The 22432-nt window shown below is 38.7% G+C and overlaps 1 protein-coding gene across 5 annotated transcripts in view; it reads left to right on the top strand.

The window, feature by feature from the left end:
* Positions 1 to 22432, top strand: part of KCNQ5 (potassium voltage-gated channel subfamily Q member 5) — a gene marked incomplete at its 5' end in the record, with an annotated part of 296587 nt that overhangs the window by 11210 nt on the left and 262945 nt on the right. The gene's annotated exons all lie outside the window — the stretch shown is intronic.

Below are 22432 nucleotides of genomic sequence, written 5' to 3'. Positions count from 1 at the left end.
GCCAGGTTTCTCTTTAGATTTAAAGGCATAGCTTTCAGCGTTTTTCTGTTTTTTCTGCTGGTGTGGTGAATAGCAGCACAATCCATACCTGCAAGATAAAGTTGCCCAGTGGACTGCAGAAGATAAAATCTCCTCTAGACTGCGGCTGATCTTGGCGATGGCTCTCATTGGTTGAAGTCGGGGGGTTACAGTCCCTGTGCCACCTGCACCCTCCTCTCCCTCCTTGCTGAGATTGAGTCTCAGCTGATTTATTCCCGTCTGGATCTACTCTCTGATGGACCTTTGGTCACTTTTTAGCTGCTCTTGCAGGTCGTTTGACAGGAAGGGATGAAGCTGGGTCAGCACAGTGCAGCCCAGTCTCTGACCTCCAGCATGGCTACACTTAGACTTGGAGGAAAACCTGAGGAGGTGCATCTGAAATTCCAGTACTTCTGAATACCCTTTAGCTCAGTGAGAAATACAATCCTTAGGGACTTTTTCTGCAGGAAGGAATTCAGTCAGTCTTACTCCTGTCCAGGGAATTTCTCCTTGAAACCATAGCTGAGTTAATGATACCCATAAAATATCAAAGACATCTAAAAATATGATAATACTGGGTTAAATGTTGTTATTGCTGCTGTTCATTAATGGGAAAGCTGGAGCTGAAGTAGCTGTACCAAACTCAAGTGCGATATCACACCAGTAAGTGTCAGAAGTGTTTACTTGGAAAAATCCTTTGTATGACTTTGCTCTCCAGTATTTTTTCATCTGCCCGTGTCTGTACATTACCTCACCGCAATCAAAGGTCATGGCATTCTTTTTGGCTTGCCTTTATCACCGGCTTTAGGAGTTAATCATAAATAATATAATGGATAGTGACTGAAACTCGGATGTATTAAGACAGCACAGATAGTGACATTTCAGATACGATCTGTATCTGGAAGATAAAATTAACTAGCAGAGTGCTCAATATTTAAGAAATAAGATTTTATGAAATTTTGATTGTGTTTTTCGGGTTTATTAATCCCTGGCAAAATCGTATCCTTCTCTGTCTTGAATATAAAAGAAGCAAATCTCTGTGAAATAAGACTAAAATGAAAATGATCCTGGATGAAAATGTGAACAGTTGTAAAGATTTTGAAGTCATTTAGAGACGAGTCAGTCAAGAGATCTGAAGTGTATTTGATTTTGGGAATGGGATAAGTATATTAGGGCGGTCCACTCATGTCCCAATACCTACATTTAGCATCCTGCAGTGAACCAGTGTTTGCCTTCATCACAGTCCGGCATGTATCGCAGAGCTGTGTCTTACGAACACAGAGGGTATCTGCTGTATTCAGCATGTTGCGATGGCTCAGTAATGAAGTTCCGTCTTTCAGCCTCATCTTGAAACGTGAGGTATACTGTAGTGGGTACGTGATGTTGGCAGGTTATGCTGTTCCAAGTATGGATCTGTGGATTAACTTCAAACTGAGGGCTGCCTTGCCTACCTCTAGAGGGTATGCAGGTGACGGCAACAAATCACTACACATACACTTCATACTGTTTTCTGGCAGGAGGGTAAAACTGGTATTTCACAGTCTAGCCCTGGGAATTGCTGGTTACGTGTTCTAAAAAAATCATTAACATTTTTAGCTTTATTAAAAACAATAATTAATACAGAACACAGGAAAATTGTTAGAATACCTTGTGAAAATGATGGCACACCCAGCTGCAGCTCTGCAGGATGTCATTCACTAATCCACAAACTTCTTTCCTGTAACAAATGCAGGAGTTGCAAGTTCATGATTAAATAATACCAGGTATTTGTATCAGTTTTGTTCTTGGGTGTTCTAGTTACCTATCTAGCTGTCTTCCAGTGTCTTTCGTGCTCTGCAAACAGTGAAAAATCTTCACAGAAGAAATCTGTCTTTTCTCTTGGAATAATATGGAAAGGCAACACAACGGCTTTGGTCAGCATCGTAGGCAAGAATGTCAATTCTCCCCTTACCTTTTTCTAAATTACCACAGACAACAGTGCCACTGTCTTTTACCAGGCTGGTAACCCAGGTGTCATTGTTGAGATGGACCTTTATCATTCCTAATATGATTTCTGTCTACCTAATATCTCAAAGGTATGACCTGTGTGTCGCCACAGCTCAAACTATCACTCAGACTCTTAATATTTCAGTTCTTGCAACCTCCTCCTGTCTGGACTCAGCAGTATGCTCTGAGCGCTCGTCCCTGTGACTGTATAACCCCTGTCCATCCACCCAGATGTAGCCCCTCTTACTGCCTAAGGAGAAAGTTATTTGTCTTCACTTTCAATAGGTGTAAAAAGGATCTGGCTAGTTAATTTTTAAAATTATATTTATAACTGAATAACGAAAACAGAAAGTCAACTTTGCACGATTCATTAAGTGGAAAAAAAGAACAAATGAAACTGATCCTTTTTGCTGGGTCTGACAACCTCAGCAGCACGCGTTAGAAATGCTGTTAATTCAACAATAAACTGACAGCAGAAGACTAACGTGGGTGCATTTCTAACGTACTGCAACTAAACCCAACTTCAGTAAACCCGTAACTAAAACTGTGGTGTATTTTTTTCCAGTCGCTTTTTGAAAGCGACGCTTGTTTTGGCAGATACTGTTACATTAGCTGGGAATTTCACTCTGTAACGATTTAATGAATGTTATATATCACGTGGTTAATCAGAGTTTTCTTCCTGCATTATTTGGCTTTGTCTGTAGAATCTGCGTTAGAGCAATGGATAACTGGTGGAAGAACAAGCAGAATGGCAGTGCATCTTCCCAGCACACAGCAGGGATACCAGGGTGCAGATGAATTAATGGTGGTAAAGATATACCTAGTCTTATGACTTTTTCTGAGGTTGGGAGCTAAAAAACCAGCAGATATTAAGTGGCTGATAGAGACTAGTAAGAACGTGGGGAAAATAGTCAATGGGATGCCCTGGGAGAAGAGATTGATATCAGTCTCACGGGTTCTTTGAAACAGGCTGTTGTCAAAATACTAGGGCTTGACAAACTTTGAGAAAGGTAGACATGAATTGGAGTAGTTTGTTTATTTTAAGGTATGTTTTTATGAAGCTGCTTCTCTCAAAACAGGCTTCTGCATCTGCATACTTTTGCAGTCTGTAGTATGAAATGAGGATGGACTTCATGCTCTTGAGCTGGTTTAATTAATTTCAGCTGACCATATTGTTGTGATACGATGACTGTGTCTTTCGGGACATTCCACCAAACTTTTAAAGCTTTGTATAAATTTTGTGCAAATTCTTCAAAAGCAGGAGTAAAAAAGAATATTTTTGCTTGTGACGTAGGATGGAACAGCAGTTCAGACCTTTGCAACTAAAATTCTTAAATAGTTTTTCTGTCTCACCAGCTAACCCCTAGATGACAGGTGTTTAAAATTGATGTATATTGTGTCTAGGTAGGCTGAATCCACTGTGTCTGCTGTTTCGGCTCTGCATTGGATCATTCAATACATTGTGTTCATTAAAATAGACCCTAGAATTTGTTGCGCACACACACACATACACTGAAGTCTTCTGGTTGTCTTTTGTGATTGCTTTTTTAGTGCCTCAGAGAACGTGCTGGGAAAGCTAGAAATTTATGGCCTTTCCGTTCATGCAACCGTAGCAAACCAAAGAGAACCCACATGTTCCTGAAACCTCACCCTTATTCATGTAGACGCCTTTGTCTTCCCCAAAGACAAAGCAAATAAGACTGTAAGCTCTTTTATCCTGAAGGGGGGAAAGAAAAAAAAACCCACTGGAAAAACATGGTTATTCCTTTTTTTCACGTGGAGGGTCATGGCAAGCTTTTGAGTCTGAACTGAAGTGTTTCTGGATTCCTTTTTCCAGTGGAAACGTGAAGGAAAGCTGTTTTTTCTTCTTAGCAGATTTCAGGTGTTTTCTAAAAAGCCACTCAAAATGGCTTTTTAGCTACTCTGCCAGTCAATATTTTCTTCTTTCAGTTGTGCCCAGTTGGTTTCCTGAAGGAGTAATGGTCTTTTCATACCTCTGTGCTCTCTGATTAACTCAAGTACTCCCTCAGAGGACCATGGAACTGGAACCTAAGGGCTTCCTAATGGTCACCCTTGTAAGAGAATGCCGTGGACATTGCTGAGGGGTGGGAAGAGCACAGCTTTTATCACAGTGGTTTATTTCTTTTGAAATTTCAGCACCAACCTGGCATTCAGCTCACACTGGTTTGGGCTTTCAGAAAACTCTCTGATGCATTCAAGCATGTAGATGTTTACAGATATATATATATGTGTATATATATATAAAATAGTGCTGACAAACATTGATGTCCCCATTGATAAAAGCAGAGAACATGATTTGTATTTTGTTGAGTCAAACACTAGTACTTTTGAATAGAGAAGTCTTTAGCAGGTACAAATGGCAGGCCAAATACTAAAGCTGTTTACTAGCCATTAATTCTAGCCTCAGTCCAGAAGCTCTTACTCAAGCAAAATACCAGTGAAGTAATAGGATGCTTTATCTTCGTATTCTTGAATTTTCTAAGAGTGCTGTGTAATTTAAAGAAAATTCTACTTCAGGTTTCTATCAGCACTGTGTCATTGCTGTCTTGTGCAGCCTCACAGGTGATTGCTTGTGCTGTGTGAACTGTGGTATGTTATATGGTAAATCACCTGCAGCTGCAATGGATCACAATATGCTGTAGACTATGTTTTTAGATCTTTGCTTTAACCATTTGCAATGAATAACAGAGATTGTAAGTGGCAAAATACTTTTCCTTGAAAAGTAGCCATTAAAATACTGCTGCAAAAGTAACCATAGAGTTTGGAAAATGGTATGGTACAAAATAATGTATTTTGCTACATACAGTTTTATTCATTTCTGAAAATGATTGTTCTCTTGCAGGCATGGAAATCTGGATATGTTCCTAATCTAAAATCAACAGGAAATACTTCAGTTGTTCAAATAGCTCTTAAACATATTTTAGTTTGATAGCTGATTGTATATTAGGTTTGCAGCCTGTGTGCAAAGCAGTGTTTAATAGCAGAGTTTGCTTCATAATGAATATAGATGAAGACTGTTCTTTATATTATCAATCTGAAAAACCGCATGTATTCATGTAATGCAGTTGATGTTAAGTTGCCACATTGCTTGGAATTTATTGCCACATTGCTTGACACATAGCTGTCAACTAAAAGAATTCCTTGCAACTCAAACTCAAGACTTATCACTTCCCATTTAGAAAATGACCTTACAAGTTAGTCAAATGACTGGATTAGCAAGGTTATAATGGTTCTATGGAAAAGCAGCTATTAATGGAAAGTTCTCAATATTGGCATGGATCACTTACTGGTTTCTCCTTTAATGGTTTCTCCTTCTCTGGCAGTTGGACTAGATGATCGTTGTAGGTCCCTTCCAACTGAAATAGTCTATTCTATTCTATTCTATTCTATTCTAATTGCTGTCATCATTGTCTATGTAGGCAGTGGTTATCAATGACTGTAATTGCTTTATAGTTCTCAGTCCCATTCTCTTACTGTTATGATTAATTTTTAACTTTCCTAAAATATAGGTAGAAAATATGTGAGGATTAATGTATTTTTTTGTTTTGTGCTTTGTCTAGCAACTTTGTGTAAGTTGCTAATTATTAATGACCACCCTTGGGGCATGAAAACAAATATCCTAACATTCTCATGATGAAATACATTTTCGTTTGAAATCTCTGGGACCAGATTTGGTCCAGTTGATCCACATAATTTACTTGAGTAGTATTGTGAAAAAGAAAGAGCAAATTAAAACAGCTCAACTGCACTCTCCATCATAGAGATGTTTCAGAGTGAAGAGACCTGGATGAGCATGGGTTTTTTGGGATCATCTGGTCAATTGCCCACCTGGCCTGGACCACTTGCAAAATATAGCACCCGAGCTTACCTTTTTAGCTTAAGGTTAATGACAAAGTCTCAGCATGAGTTGCTAGTTAAGTCTGGTTTTGTACCAGTTCTGTGTTTGTTAGAGACATTGAAGGAATTAAATCTGGCTGGAAGATTCTGTCTGCAGAGAGGGATTGATTATCAAGTGAAAAAACTTGCAGTTATAAAGGTTTAAAAAGGTGGTAGATAACAGTTGGTAATCAAAGATATCACTGCTTTAGTGCACTTATCCTCCTTTTATGTTTAATCCTGTTCTGTAACATTCAGTTTAGAATAGTTGGTCCTCTGACTCAAATTGCATAAAGTCACAGTTGTGGTGATACTCTTGGCAGTATGGGGGACAGCTGCTACTTTGAAACTGTTTCCTGTTGTGATCTTCTTCCTTGCCCTGTAGTGTATGCTGATACGTTACAACTTGCAGCTTGCGGTGTTTTATTGCTTAATTTAACCATAGCTTGCATTTCTTATGGTTTGATTGGTTGGCAAAGTATGCAGAAATTCTGAGTCAGATACACCTATTTCTGGATGCCCAATGTAATTAGGTGCAGCCCTGAAGCAACACGTTTTGTGCAACTTTCCAGGCACACAAAACACAGAAATACAAGAGATGGTTTAAAATTGTTTGGAAAAAAATAATACCATTTAACTTTGAGTTATGATTGTACTTGTTCTGATGAGCCCCTTGGTAATGACGAGATTCTGCCTTTTTTTTCCCCCTTTTTTCTTTTTCTTTTTTTTCTTTTAGTAATTATAACTTTGATACATATGAAATATGCCAGATGGACATTCCTGGAAGTGTAGGTGTCCTGTATAACCTCAGAGTGTCTGTACAGAACCAGCATTGTCATTAAAATCCACAAATTTCTGTTTTCTATAGCCCTGTCCTGGGGCATTGCTGTTGAAAGTGAGTTTTGTTTTTGTAGCTTGTGTAGTCTGGTTTGCATGACCAGCCTGCTAAGAAGTGAGCTGATTAGTGGTACTGCAGTTGGATGAGTGCTGCCGATGGAAAACAGGACTGAAACCAGCAGCTTATATTCCAGGGGACACAGGAATTATTCACTGCTGGTAATTTTTGGCTCCTAACAATTGGGTTTGAATCTGTCACTAGGAGAAGGAAGCAGTTTGACTATAATTGTCTTACTGATAAAGGAAAATTATCTAAGAAATGTTTCCTTGTATTTGAAGACTTAAGATTCTATTGAACAGATAAGTGTTAACTGTATCAAACATGATTATGCGCTTAATTGCTTGTCTGTAAATAATGGAGTAAAATTCTTATGGGTAGTAATTGAGACACACCTGGGAGCAATTAAGTACAGCAGTATATAATATTGGTTTCCTTGAAATACAAGAAATATATCAATACTCATGGCACAAAATTGCACACCTCCATGTACTGAAAATACTGCCTCCTAGGATAACCAGGTAGAATTTAAAGCCATAGGGAAAAAATTCCATTCGTTATGCACTTTTATAAAGAAACTCAGAATCTTCTTTTAGTCTTTCTTTACATTTATGTTTTGAGGTCTGCCATTGTTTTATCTGCCTTGTCTGAGAGCTGATGTCCTGAATCAGCTCTGCCTTTGGCTGAGAGCAGGCATGGCTTTCTCTGGGAGGGACCAATAAATGTCTACCGAGGTGGGGCCGTGTGGGAAGCCTGGCTGTCCTGGCATGCTTTTTGGTGCTCTTCAGCTGCTGGTCTGCTGTTGCTGTGACAGTTGCTTCAGATCTGGGTAGTCAGCCTTGAAGTCTGTAGTGATGTGAATACTAGGTTTGGATCACTATGTTTTTAGATCTATGGTTAGTTAGGCTTTTTCCCTATTGTGTATCTTCTTTTTTTTTTTTTTTTTTAAATAAAATGCTTGGTCTTTTGAGTCTTGTTTATTTCCCCTACTAAAAATCCTTTGCATGTGAATTTTTTTCTGTGAAACCTTACTTTAAGATTAAAAATGCTCCATTTAAAATATACATATTGCAAAATTGTATTAAATAGTTAAGACTAGATTATTCAGTTTCTTTTATTTAAAATACATTTGATAGTCCAGTTAAGTAGATAATAACAGTAAATACATTCCCTAAAATTCCAGTAAATAGCATGGACAACATCTTGAGTTACCAAGAGAGGAAAAATGAAGTGACATTGGAGACGCAAAGAGTGGAAATATAAAGCTAAAGCTGAATTTTTGGGAAATTGCTGTGGTATTTTTGGTTTATTTTTAAAAAGGGAGGAAATAATTTTTGTAAAGATACCATTCTAAAACCCATACACAGTAATTTTTTTAAAAATAATATTGATGTGAATGAACATTTATCCCTTGCTGTGTAGCTTTTGAAACTTTGGCATTTCTTCTGTGTTTTAACCTTTCCCTTCCTTTCTATGATGTTGTTTCTTTCTTTTGACCTAGCAGCCATACACTGGATAGGTGTGCCAGTGCAACGTGAGCATGTTTACCTGTTACTTAATGTATATGAGAGTTTATTCTTCATGCTAAATGCATACCAGAAGTACCACCAAGGGAATCAGTTCCAACAAATTGCAGACCCACCTTAACGTGCATCCATGCAATGGACTTAGAGCTTTCTGCATAAGTATATATCTATGTATGTACAAACATGCTGTTGAACGTAGCAGCTCCTGATCTCAAGGTAAAATGATGCAGGCTTTCTGCTTTCTACACCACTTAGGGCTAACTTGCACCAGAGTTGACAGGCTGCATCTGTCCTGTCTTGTACTTGGCTATGGGCCTTTTCTGGGCATCAAGTGGTAGTCCTTTAGCCCTTACACGTAGTCAATGGGTTTTTTGGTCCAAACTATCCAAAAGAATGAGAAAACTATGTTGCAGCCCGCCAGAATGGTGGTTTTCATAGCACAAAACTAAAATCCTGTATTTTATGATGTGTCAAGTAGCATATGAGCCAGATCTGTGGCCACTTCATCCATCTCGTGTTCTTCTCCCCAAAAATGAGGGGTCATGGGAGCAAGCTGTCCCTGAAGACAAAGAGCAAACCAGAACTGCGGGCTGAACAGCAGAAGTGTTCAGGAGTGCGGTGCCCAAGACCTCCTCCTGACCACCTTCTCTTTAGCAGTATAGGCATACTATAGATACCTATAGCTCTTTCTGCAGAGCCTCCCTGGGCCATAGTTTAGAAGGGGTGATTGTCAGTCAGAGCTGGTGGAGAATGTTCTTTGTCTTGTGAAAATGTGCGATTTGAAAAATTCCATCTCAAATTGCAGTGAAGAGTTGGCTTTCACTGTTTTCCAAATCAAATGTAAAAATATGTCTTGGATAAATGCTGTGTTTCAGTGTTAGCCACTTCGTACTTCTTTTAAAATGTATTGAGCTTCACTTCACTAAGACGGCTTTTTTACCTGAAATCAAAATGCTTCACAGACTCCTTGACATTCCTGTGAAGCACAAAGAAAATCAATAATTTCCTCTGATGAAAGTTTAGATGCTTGTGAATCAGTATTTTTTTTTTTCAGGAGAAAGTTTTGCTAGAAATTCCCAACCAGCCATTTTCTCTTTTCCACCTCCCCTCTTTCTTTTGCAGATGACCAGCCTGTGGAAAGGCAGTGACACTCCCACTAGAGATTTCTTGCTGCATTTTTCATGAGGAATTCACAGAGGGAGGCTGATGCTCTAAGAGATGAGCTTCTTCACTCTGGTTGGTGCTCTAGGAAGCACAGTTCAGAATTAAAAGTACAAAGTAGAGTTGGGGAGCTGAAAGAAAGGGTGGAGAGAGAGGATGGAAGTACTTCTGAATACTGGTTAAAAAAACACCCAGCTTAAACCTTTAATCACCTACTTCTACCCCTCCAGAAAGGTAAAATTATGTGAAAAGGTTGGTGAGTCTGTCTGGGCTGGTTTCTGAAACTTGGTGAGCAAGGACGTGCTGCTTTAAACCGTAGGAGTTATATGCATGAGCATGTATTTCACCCTTTTTTAGACTCAGACTTCTGTGTTCTTGGTAATACTTTCAGTTTGCATCTTTGTGTTCCAGGGCTTCTGCTGTAAGGGAGCCAAGGACCATGCAGCAGTGCTCCGCGGCAGAACTTAATAACCAGCATCCTGGCTGGCTGCAGTGCGTAACCGGGCTTGCACTGCACGCGCACCAAAGAGACTCACTTTTGCCTTTACTGTTATCAAGGGCCCAGGTCTTATCCCTCATTACTGCAAACATAGCTCTATACTGTGGAACAATCAATATTTGCAAACCTTTAATGAGCCAGCTGCAGCGTTGTCATGTTAGCTGTTCCAGGCTCCACTTTTGGTCCCGCTAGAGATGCAGACATCCCAGAAGGATCCAACTAAAATGAGGTGTTAGTCTTCCATATAGAATCATAGCATCGTAGAATAGTTTGGGTTGGAAGGGACCTTTAAAGGTCATCTAGTCCAACCTCCCTGCAATGAGCAGGGACATCTTCAACTAGATCGGGTTGCTCAGAGCCCCGTCCAGCCTGACCTTGAATGTTTCCAGGGATGGGGCATCTACCACCTCTCTGGGCAACCCGTATATTATTTGCTTACTTTCACCTGAAGCCTTGTATATCTAAATAATGTTTTAGAAGTGTATTGTGTCCCCTGGCACACATTAAAAAAAGGTGAGTGACTCCCTTCATATGTATTTCTTCACATATATTTAATTATAATTTTTCTACCTAGATATGTTTTTTTTTTAAAGACCTCTAATCAAAGCGAGCAGTTCAGATAGCAAATGCAGCATTTGTGGACTTTATATGAATGTACGGAATGTTTGGGCTGCTAAATAATTAGTAGTATTTTTGTGTTTAGTAGTATGTTGTAGTATTTTTAACCTGTTTATTTTTATCTATGTCTGAAATACTTTTAAGATGAAGAAGCCTTTTTGTTATGTGACTAATCAGAGCATAATTCAAAGCAAAGTTGCTGTTACAAGTTAGAAATATTCTTCAGGTTGTTTAACATTTCACAACTCCTTGTTGAGAGAATGCAAATGAAGCAAGCCAGTAAGTGAAGACAAGTTGATGTTACACTTTGGTGTTGCTTCTTTTAAATTTGGCTTAAGGCATAAAATAACAGCTTGAGAAGCCAGTGCAACAACCACTAACTTTTATGATTCATTTAAAGTAGTCACATATTGAAGCATGAAGGAGCTTTTTGAGGCTGCGCTCTTGATATAAAAAATATTCATAGGAAAAATGCGCCCTTAAATGCGCTTATGTTTTTCTGCCAGGTGCTGCTGGGTTTTTCATGTTATGTTATGAAATACCAATCAAGCGTCATTCAGCATTGAGTTCTGGGAAAATGATATGTTTGTTTGGCAACTTCTGTTATTCCTAACCTTACTAATCTCAGTTAATAGTTGTTTCTAGAGGAGAACCACAAGGAAGTGCCACAGGAACCTGTTGATCGTGCTGCAGTTCTAGGTGCAAGGGAGGCAGATGGCTGACGACTCTCGATACCGCTTTGCTTCGCGCTCCTGCCCACCAGTCTGTCCTGCTGTCTGCCTGCCTCCTCAGCTCCCTGCACTTCCAACTTGCCATCTTCCATCTGTTTTTCCTTAGTGGACCTCTCTGTAGGCAAGCTGAAGGGAAGCCCACTGAGCAGAGACATCCATGAGTTTGGTAGCTGGGGATTTGGAGATCCTACCACATTCCCATGTACTTTTTAAAAATTAAATAATTTAGGAAAGATTCTGCACTTAATATTTCTCCTAATTAAATTCAGAATTGAAAAATATCTGGATTTTTTTTTTTATTTCTGTGGGAATTTTTATGTCCACTCCAGATCTTGAATATTTTGTAGTTTAAATAAACATCTAAATGTTTTGATTGAAATGAAAATACACAACATGCTGGAAACAGACTGACCCAGACCATTTCCATAGTTTCTATGTTTGGTCTGTGGAGAACATTCACTATGGAGTTGCTTGGAGCTCCTTGATAACCTGCTACCCAAAGTTTCAGGGTGGAAAAAAAAAAAAGGGTAGCTGATACCCTGTGACATGACTCTTCCCTTGCTTCTCCTGATGCCTCCTGATGATCTCCACTCTCTACATATGTAGGGGAATTGGGGGTCAATGACAGCTGACAACTCTAGGTTGCACTTTTTTTTTAAAATTGAGGTTAGAAGCTAGTGCTTGATATCACCTTTGATGGTTTTGGGCTACCGTGTGGACTGCACAGGTTAATTTTTGTAACATGCAAGGCACACAGAATGTATTGAAATTCAGTGGGAGTGAGTTGTTGAGGTCCCTGAAAGTGCCAGGCAAATGCAGAGCAAATCCTCTTGCTGGGCTTGGCAGGACGCGGGCATGGCGGGGAGCCTGCTCATCAGCAGACAGGTATTTCTGCTGCGACTTTTCCTGCAATTGAAAAGCAGTTATTGCCACGCATTTTGCAAAGGTATGTGGCAGCCACACAACTTGCCTTATGTTTGTTGACCGATTCCAAGACAATATTGGTTACTCTCTTCTCTAAGTCCCATTCCTTGCTTATAAAGTTAGCAATTAAAATCATGCAAGAGGTGCTGGGTGAGTGGAGAATGAGTGTGATTTTAATTAACAGGTAGCCTCAAAAGCAGCAGAATTAATAAAACCTGGAATTATGTTTCTGGATTTATTTCCTGTTTTGGTGCCTTAAGATGATCAGAGTCTGGCGCTTTTTCTTCAGCTGTGGCATGTTACAGGTTTCTCCTGTGCATTTCTGGTGTGCAGTGAGAGCTGTGTCGCATGCTGCACCTTTTCTTTGGCACAGGATTTGCACACAGTTTCTTTCCCCTGCCAGGTCATTTATTTTCATTAAATATGTAAGAAGGAAACATTTTTGTGAATTCCCCCCTCTGTCAACTCTGATTGAAATCAGCTATTGGGTTGAAAAGTCGATTTGCGTTGAGGGGAGGCTGGAGTGGACAAGCATGCACATAAGCCACCTAATTGCAGAAGTCTTGTTTCTGTGAGAATCCAGCTCCAATCCCACTGCTAGCCCATCTGCCACTGAGGAGGACTAAACTGGCCGTACTCCCTGAAGCATCGCTAACAGTTCAAGACTGCATGGCATTTTTTTGAGAATACGCTTAGTTTGTCCAGGGACAGCTGACTTAAATGAATGGTAATAGTAACACTGATTTTCTTGTGCCATAAATATGCATTGTGCTTTGCAAGGAAAAGATGAGTCCTCTATCTCAAAGGTTAACCTAAATAAAATGCAAATCACAACATATTAAAATTGGCTTGTCACTTAGGTTTCACCTAAGGTCTTTCCACCGTGAGCAAGAACAGCATTCCTGTTTGATGAGAGTTTTCCTGGAAAGATAAATGTTAGGTACCCCCATGCCTGTTGCTTAATCCCTGTGGACAAAAAAGGTGATGAATATGAAGATGAGAAATCACACCCTTTTTCTTTTACCAGCCCGGAGAGATGTTGACGTTAAGCAAAGATAGTGCTTTCTGCATAGTTGCCAGCATTTAGAAGTGTTATCCAAAGAAAACTCTCTAAATAAACTGGGTGCCTGCTGGGCTGCAAGGAGTGAATAAACAGAGAGGGGCTGCCAAGAAAGCAGAGTACAGGGCACTGCTTGAACCAGGCCAGATGTATGGGGTAGATGGAGGAGATGTAGGGAAAAGGGGCTTTGCACCTTCAAAAGCTTCCAGAAATGCTGTCACTCCTTAGGGAGCTGATACAATCCTGCTGTGGGAACTACATCATATTAGATTGGACAAGTACTTGAGACTGTGTGGAAAACAGAAAAAAACACTAAATATATTCAGTATTTTGTACAGTCTTAAGTAAAAGAACACTTGCGCGTTTTTCTTCTCTACCCCTTTGTCTTTCACAGCAAAAGCATAAGCATCCTACTTTTTTGTTCCTGAATAGTGTCTTCTTTTTATTGATTTGGAAAATGAGGCTTTATTAGTCTTGAATGGAGACTTTCCCTTAGGTAACTGTTCTGTAGAACAGTTTAGTTTTTAGTGTTTGAACTCTGCTGAATAAATTGGTTTGGAGTAAATTATTTTAGTTTTAAATCAGCATGGTTTGATACCAAGTGGTTTAGAGTGCTTTTGCTGATCTGCACTGCACAGAAAATGCAATATCCTGCTTCAGCAGAATACCACGTAGTCATATCTCTTGCTTAAATTTTCATCAAGGCTGTAGACATTTTTGTTAATTATTATAGTGTCATTCACAATGTTGATAGCAAAGAAAATCACATATTGGTGGCAAAGAAGGTTTCATCCAAAGTGCCTTTGTTTTTCATTTCATGGCTTTCAGGAGAATGATGATTTTAAACTCTCTTATTTTCTACTGCTGATTCGTAACTGTAACTGAGAAATACTTTTTCTCTTGTAGTTTTTGGGTTTTTTTTCCCCAGCTTTAGCTCCTGCAGATTGAAAACTAAACTCTTGGTTTGGGTGTACAAAAGTAGAGACAGCATTACAAAAATGCATATAAAAGCAATGGATGGGATTAAAATTACTGGTCTGAAATAAAAGGCACACATCAATAATCCAGAATGACCAAATGCCTTAGAAACAACATACTTGATGTTAGGTACACAGTCTAGCTGATTAGCAGGAGCAGAGAGATTGAGTGTATGTGGGCATACACGGTGTATATGTATATAAACTAATTCAATTCTAAACTTGGCAGGTAATGTAAACGTCAGACTTGGTTGGCATAATTCACATACCTGAAGTTCAAAAAGCAGCTGTATCCCACCCTGTGCGTTTGAATGCCATCGCATCTACATCTGCTGAATGCTGTGGAAATCGGCGACACGATAAGGCACGTCCCCCTTCAGGGTTCCTTGTTTGAATGTCAGCTGTTCGCTAGCTAAAGATTGTCTGTGTCAAAGGAATTAGATGATACCTGTTTCTGGACATGTGTCTACATCACAAAACAATCCGTTTTATTTGTCACTAGTTGGCAGGATGGCTAAAAGCTCTAGGCGGAGAGTTTAAGAACTAAGTTACATGAAAGCTGAAATGCCATTTTCTTCAAGAAAAGGTCATTGAAAGGCTTGGATGGAAAGGAGGCTCTTGGAAAGAGGATGCTTGTACTGGTTTTTGTTGGTTTTTTGTGGGTTTTTTTTTCCCCACTAAAGAAAGAACATCATTGCCTGTCTGAAATGAAGAAAAACAAGCGACTAAGAACAAATGCCTAGCATTCCTTTTTATTCTGCATATACTTTCGATATTATTTTTATAAGAGAACAGTGGCATTTTAACAAGCCATTTAGTAGTATTTTAGAGATACTAAAGAAAATAAATTAATGACAGAGCATCCATTGTTTAATCAAGAATTATTTGCTAGATACTGATGGTTTTTGAAGGACAAGAACAGTTTCTGAAAAACTTAAGTAAACGCCATGTCTTCTTATCAGCAGTAAATGTGCAAGAAGTTAAAGTCTGTGTCCCTTTTAGGTTTTTAAGATTTGTAGAGTTGTAAACATTCTAGCAAAATTGCAGAATGCCAACAGAATTCTATTAAAAATATTATTATAAAGTTCTTTATAAAAACTTTTTTCCTATTTATGTTTTTATTGGCTCTCTGTAGGATATGGGTTCATAACCCAGTCATAATCAGTTCCACTCTGAAATTAGAAATGGGAATGAAGCCACTTTTCCACAAGTTAGAGAGTAAATGCTGTTTTTGTGCCAGCAAAAATGCAACTAATAATGGTGCTTCCTAAAGACATGAAGTACAAGAGGTGATGTATAAAAATGGTTATCTTGATGAAATGTGATAAGAAAAGTCATTAGAAATATATTGTGAATGAATGCAATTCATTTCTATCTGCATCTGTAAAGTAAAAAAATATCATTTTGCCCATTTATTTTATTTTAAATATGGTAAACATATGCCAATATAATTTATATTGTCAGTTAACATTTTATATGCTTCTACCTCTAGAAATTTCCAGGGATTATTTAATGTTTGTGGACTTCTAAAGCAATTTAAGCTGAAAACAAATACAAAGAATTGTGGAGCAGCCGTTAATTATTTCTTAGAATGCATGGGTTTTTTCTTCTTGGAATAAAAAACTGGAATTTAAGGGAACTAGAAAACCAGACAGAGAAGAGAATTCCTATCCTAACATGCCAAAATATGATCTTATGGGTATGCCTAATTTTTTTAGAATAAGCTGTATTTGTGTGTTCATGTTCCTTGTATAGACAATATAGACAGAAATACTCCATTCTGGTTGTGTAGTAGAGAGGGAAGTGATGAGAAATTTGAAAAAAGTGATTTTATTTTAGTTGCAATGCATGTTGAAAATGAAAGACAAAGTGTAATTAGTGTGTAATTTCTGTGCATTACCAAGCCGGGGGGTATGCTGCGTGGAGGACCTTTCTAGTAGGTTTTTCACAAGCTTGTTGCCCCAACCGGCAGATTATTGAGGAAGGGGTCTGGTGGTGTTTTGGGCTGGAACATTATTCTCTGTTGGTTCCCTTGGAGCTTCTATGGCAGCAAGACATCTTTGAAGGAGCCAAGGTGATAGTTTGTCCACCGTAAAAATGGAAGGAAGTCGTTCCTGTCTCCAGAGAGCTATCTGAGATTCATGAGTGTCTCAATGGGCCGGAGTGTTGAGGGACCCGAACCCAAACTCCAGCGAGAGGACTGAAAATGAACTTCCTTAAGCTGAAACTCTTGCAATTTCCACACATTTGTAGAAGGATAATTGCTGTAGGAGCCTAGGGAAGAAGTGATGTCCAGATTTTAATCTATGACAATTAATGCAATAGACAGAAGAAGCCATTTGCTCCCAAGCACCTCAAGGTAAATCACACATTAGGAGAACAGTGTAATCTGAACTAGATTTTTGAAATGAATTATATATTCTGAAATACTTCCAATCTTTATGTTTTAATATCTGAAAAATGTATACCAGAACCAAAAACACTGTTTAGAGAGTCTAGTTTATGGCATTTTCATCAGTGGGGGTTATGGAGATTATGATTTAAAAACTGCAAATAGAAGAAACTGGACAGACGGTTGCATAGTGCTTGGATATAATTTATGTACCTTTGGGGCATAGATCCCAGTCAGACGCAAAAAGATCCACTCAAAGGCAGTCATAGCCCCAGTTAATAATTCATATATATATATATATTAACAAAAAGTAATGTTAGGTGATGTCAGAGGAAAAATTGTGCTTTGTGACACGCTGTATTTTGCAATAACCAAGATATGCTCACATTGAATCTATGACAGACTTGCAGTTTTATTTCTCTTGGCTGTTCTGGTCCTTTAGCAAACTTGATCAAAGAATTCATTTCAGAATAGTCAACAGAACCCCAGGAGTTGAGATGGCCTGTGAGTCTTTACTAGGTAATGGCTGAAACCATTTAAAGAAGGTTTGAACTGAGATTACAGATCTGGCTCGAAGCTCCAAGCATGCCAAATGTGGAAAAACAATAAAGAAAAGATGGTCAGTTTGATTAAAAACGTGATGTTTATTGCAATTATAGCAGCTGAATACCAAGTACCAGAACAGCAGATACTTGAGACAGCAGATGTGTGCTATTGGGAGACATGGTGGATTCAGATAAAATTGTTCATTGACAGCTAGCAAATAGCTGTGCTGAGGCAGAGTGATGTTGTGCGGGGTGCTTTGGCTTGATTTTATTTCACTCCTTTATCAAGAGAAAGCGCTGATCTGCATTTCACGGTGCAGTATGATGCATCTCACCTTCCTTGCTTGCTGGTGGGATCTCTTCCTGCTACCTCTCCTAACTGGGTGCATTTCATGATAATGTTATTTATAATAATAATAATAATAATAATGTTAATAATGTTAATAAATGATAATGTTATTTATTTACTGAAGACAGTAAATTCAGTTCACCTCAGTAACATTTGAGACCTTTTTGAGTATAGTCCACTTTTGTGGTCTTAGTGTAAATTTTTGTATATTCTAGGCATGTTTTTTCTTTTGAAGCATTTTGTGTATGTCTTGTACCAAGACCAATGTAGCTGTTTTCTTGCTCAGAAAGCTGTGTGTTGAGCTTTATGCTTCTCAACAAGGACTAGAGTGACTATACCCATTTTTTCAACACTCATTCATATTTGCAACCCTGGATCTTTATACCCACCACATTTTTTCTGTAGGCGTGTCTCAATCCCTTCACTCCTCCCCCAGTTCCACTGCCTGTTGTTGCTTTTCTGCCTCTCTGTTTTCTTTCCTTTCTTATATTCACCAAGGGCATTTCTTTTTCCTCATAATGACTGTCATCTTTTTCTTTCCACCTTATTTTCAGGGTGTCTTAGCATCAGTAGACAGCACTTGGGTATGTTGTATGTCATTTAGTGCTGTCTGTGCCAGTGATGCCAGCTTTTATAAGCTTCACATGACTGAGAAGAGACCTGCTATGTGGGTTTTGTGGGTGTCCACTGAATCCCAGGCATCTGCTGCAGGAATATCTAAATAGCAGGGAAGAAATTGGAAGTGGCCATTTAACTTAAGTAGATATGGAAGAAGTTACTCTAGAGTTACAGTGAGAGCTCCATACATTTAACATCATTTTGATGACTGGCAGCATGTTTTTCTGAGCACCGTGAAAGAGCCCACGCTGAGGAAAAGCTGATTGTGAGCCCCAGTCTGAGGACACTGGAGCAGAGGGCTCCTCCTTGCACAAAGAAAGCTTAAAGCCTTATGTTAAAATAGGTACCTGCTATGAGTTGCAAAACACTTAACAGTCCATTTTTATTCCTTGGAAAGACAGCAGCATAACTTAACTACTGCCTGATGATGAGCAGACAAAGCGTGCAGAGCGTGTTGCTAGAGAACGGCGTAAAGGTCAGGCAAACTCAGCCAGTCCGTGGCTGCCAAGAAAACAGAGACAGTTGCTTTCAAAGACCACGGCGACTGGTTGTCCTCCCCCTCGGCTCCTTTATGCTGTGTGATTGGGTTAGCACTTCTCCGTAGCTTGTTAAGTATCGTGGTGTTTAGCAATAATTGGAAGCAGCGACTGTTGATGTAAGGGAGACGTTAGCGGTACTGCGAGTGCGGCTGCCAGTCCTGTACCTCTGGCAGCACATTTGTTCAGCAACGTTGAACCCTGTCTCAAAAAAGAAAACAAAGTTTTGAAGTACATCCCGCTAATTTGTTTAGTATCTGCTAAATTTGTTTAATATCTGCTAAATTCGTTTAATATCTGCTAAATTGGAACTTGATACTCTATTCTGAATAACCAAATGGCAAATTGGCAAATGATTTAAAAACAGACCTTCCTGTGTCTTGTGTTTCTTCAATATTACTGAAACAACTTCTTTTCAAAAAAGGGAAGCTGTCACTGATTAAATATGACACCACTAGGGCATTTAGGAAAGAAAAATCAGAGCCGCCTGTGTCATCCATGCAGAGAGCAATCGTTGGCTGCATTGACCCGGCTGTGGTGGGTACCCCTGTGCGCAGCTTGTTCGTCCTACACCTTGAAGCTCTTGGCTTCAGCCTTTAGGTCTGTTGCTTAGCCCTTTCTGTGTGCCTTATCAGCAAATTGTCAAGGTAGTATCCAACGATTGGGCTTTCAATGTATTTCCAAGATAAAGAAAGATATGAACTACTAAAAGCTGTTACTGTGTATTCAAAGTGTAGTCTAGGTGTGCCAGGACAGCTAAACTCAAGTTTAGTTCTCCTCTCTGAGACAAGGTATTTATTCCCCTTTTGTCCTAGCAGATCACACCATACAAGTCTGAAGAGGAAAAATGAGTCAAGGCCATGTAAAATAAAAACAGAAATTCCTGGTATTTGCAATGTAGTTATGAGGAACATCCAGCAAATTGGCACGTTTGCATCATCTAAGTTGTATACAGATCACCAGTTTTCACATTATGGAAAATCATGTAGTTAGTTCCATACAAAGGCCGTACATAATAAAAGAAAACAAATGACAGTGCACACACATTTCATGTCCTGGGAAGAAATAGCAGGGCTGAATTGTATAAATGTTAATCACGTCATTTACCCCATGCCAAAAGGGTTTTGGATGCTGGGGTGATTAAGACTATGAAAGAACACGTTCAAATTACAGTAGAATTTATAAACTGACGTTAATGAAAAATTAGTGCTACCTGTCACATAAATACTTGCCATAATGAATACAGATTGTAAGGCCAGAAAAATATCTTGCTTTAGAAAACAGCTTTCAATAATAATACACAGTGAGGCTAATATAGTGTTCCTAAAGATAGATATTTTTTAATTGAAAACTTTGTTGCCCTTGTTTCCTATACCATCAATGTCATGGTGAAAAAATAAGTTTTCCTCATCTTTATACTCTTTTCAGCTTGATTACATTTTCAAAAAGAAATCATCATAGCCAAATTATTAAGATATTTATTCTTTCAGCAGTGGAAGATTAGGTTAAACAAACTAAAGGTATTAATTCAAATTTTGGTGAGGATTCTTGAAACTGTTGATGTAGAATATTTACGTGCTCCCTGCATTTTTAAGAAATGGTTGTAGAATATGAAGCAGTCTCCTTGTTCCCTCAAAAACTGGGATTGTATTTTATACTTTTTTTTTTTTTAAAGAAAGTCAGAGGCATGTTAAATCACTTCTAGTTAATCTCTATTACCTTTCCACCAGTAGCCAATGCCACCAATGCCACCATTGGTGGAAAATGGGCTTTCTACCCTTGACTTAGTTCTGAGTCAGTGTAAAACAGAGCAAATGAATTTAAGTAGGTGCAAATCATGGCAAAGAGTTTCTGGATCTATAGATAATGTTCCAGATCTTTTAGGGATGAGTGGTGGATGCACATTTGAAGTTTGTGCTGCTGTGTGGAGAATTTTGCTTCTTCATTGATACTGTGACTTTTTAACATGTACAGGGTCAGGTTTAAAAGTTAGGTGTTCAGTATAATCACACTGTCTTTTCTTTGCTCTTGGATTAGAGCTGTACAAATTGTCTACTTCTGTAGCTTAACAAGTTGTATTGGAAGGATTTTGCCATTAAAAGACTGAACTGAGCTGTATCATGACAAGGCAACGTATTAATCTGTGAGGAGTACAAAAGTAGCACTGCTGTCTGGTAATTAGGAATTTTAAACATCAGCAGCTTATGGTTTTGAGTATCATTGGAGCTGGACATTTTCAAATTGATAGGTTTGGTACTGTACCAATAGCTTTAGAGGTGATACCTGCTCAAAAGCTGTATATACTATATAATTTACAGACATGAATTAATAAAAGACTATTACCTACATGTTCTGATGATAAACTGTAAGTAACAACAAGTCTGAAACTGTAGCCTGTCCCTGTATGCTGCTGTGTCAGTTTACACTGCTTCTTAGCATGGAAGCTTTCCTGTCTGCTATGTTGTACGGCATGGAAACAAAATCAGGATAAATCTCTGGTCTAGGAATCCAGACAGTCTAATTTTCTTTTGTTGTTCATGTTTATCTCGTCAGTTAAGTCTTACTCTGTGTTTGTGCGTGGAGATGCACATGCACATGCGTCAGCTTCTTTTTCTGTATTTTCAGGGTGGATTTGTAGCACTTGTCATAGTGCAGCCTTTGTGAAAGCTTTCTTTAATTGTGTCTAAACCCACACAAAAGCACGTTCCTTGTTTTACAAGCTAGCATTTAGGAAATATTAACTATTTTTAAACGCTAAGATCTTCTCAATGGTCTGGAAAAAAGATGCAAGGAAGTAAATTCCTAGTTCATATTATCAGCTTGCCATACTGAAGGTGTCTTGTTATGAGACTGGTGACCTGATAAGAAGAGAAAATAGAATGGATTCTCACCACAGAAGGTCACAGGGGTGTTCTAGTTTAGCAGATAATTTCAGAACTTGAGGAAAAAAATTCTGAAGGACAGAAACATCTCTGAACTCACAGAAACATGCCTACTAGTTTTGTATCCTAAAGCAAATTTTAATTCAGGATTCTTCTGTGTTTTATACAATATGCATTTTTTCAGCTAATAGACATTTTTTAGTAGTGTTTATACCTCTGTTATACTTCTGGTTGTCCTACACCTTGCCTTATGTTTCTGCTAAAACAAAGGGCAGAATGACATTTTTTTCTGGGTTATTAGGAAAAGAAGGTGTTACATGTTATGAAACCTTACAGCAATTGTTCGATAAAGTACAGTACAGTTTCTTAAGGAGCAATAAAATATAAATTTGCAACTATGGAAATAATACTTAGGGATAATGTCTTAAAAGAACTGTCTTGTGTTTCACTTTCTCCAAATGGACTTTTTTTGTTTTGTTTCTGCTTACTTACATACATGAAGTTTAGATGAAACAGTACTACATACAGATCTTTTCCTTCTGACCAGGATGGTCTCTTAGTCCTGATACATGGTCTCCAAATACATGTTTTTGCATTTCTGGAATGCACTCTGAACACCATGGCAGCCACAAAATAGACCTGAATTTCCGCTGTAAGCAGCAGAGTCGTCACAGCAGTAATTCAGTCTTGGTGTCAATAGCAAGCTATCTCCAATGTTTCCAGCAAGACCGGTAACTTGCAGTTTGTGTCCCAAATACGAGAGGTGCCAGGGCCCGGCTGTACGACCGATGGCTCTCTCTCTCCTCCTTCACAGCTCC

This window comes from Platalea leucorodia (genome assembly GCF_965183815.1).
Source record: "Platalea leucorodia genome assembly, chromosome: 3".
NCBI lineage: Eukaryota > Metazoa > Chordata > Aves > Pelecaniformes > Threskiornithidae > Platalea > Platalea leucorodia.
This window is presented reverse-complemented; position numbering and strand designations above follow the sequence as displayed.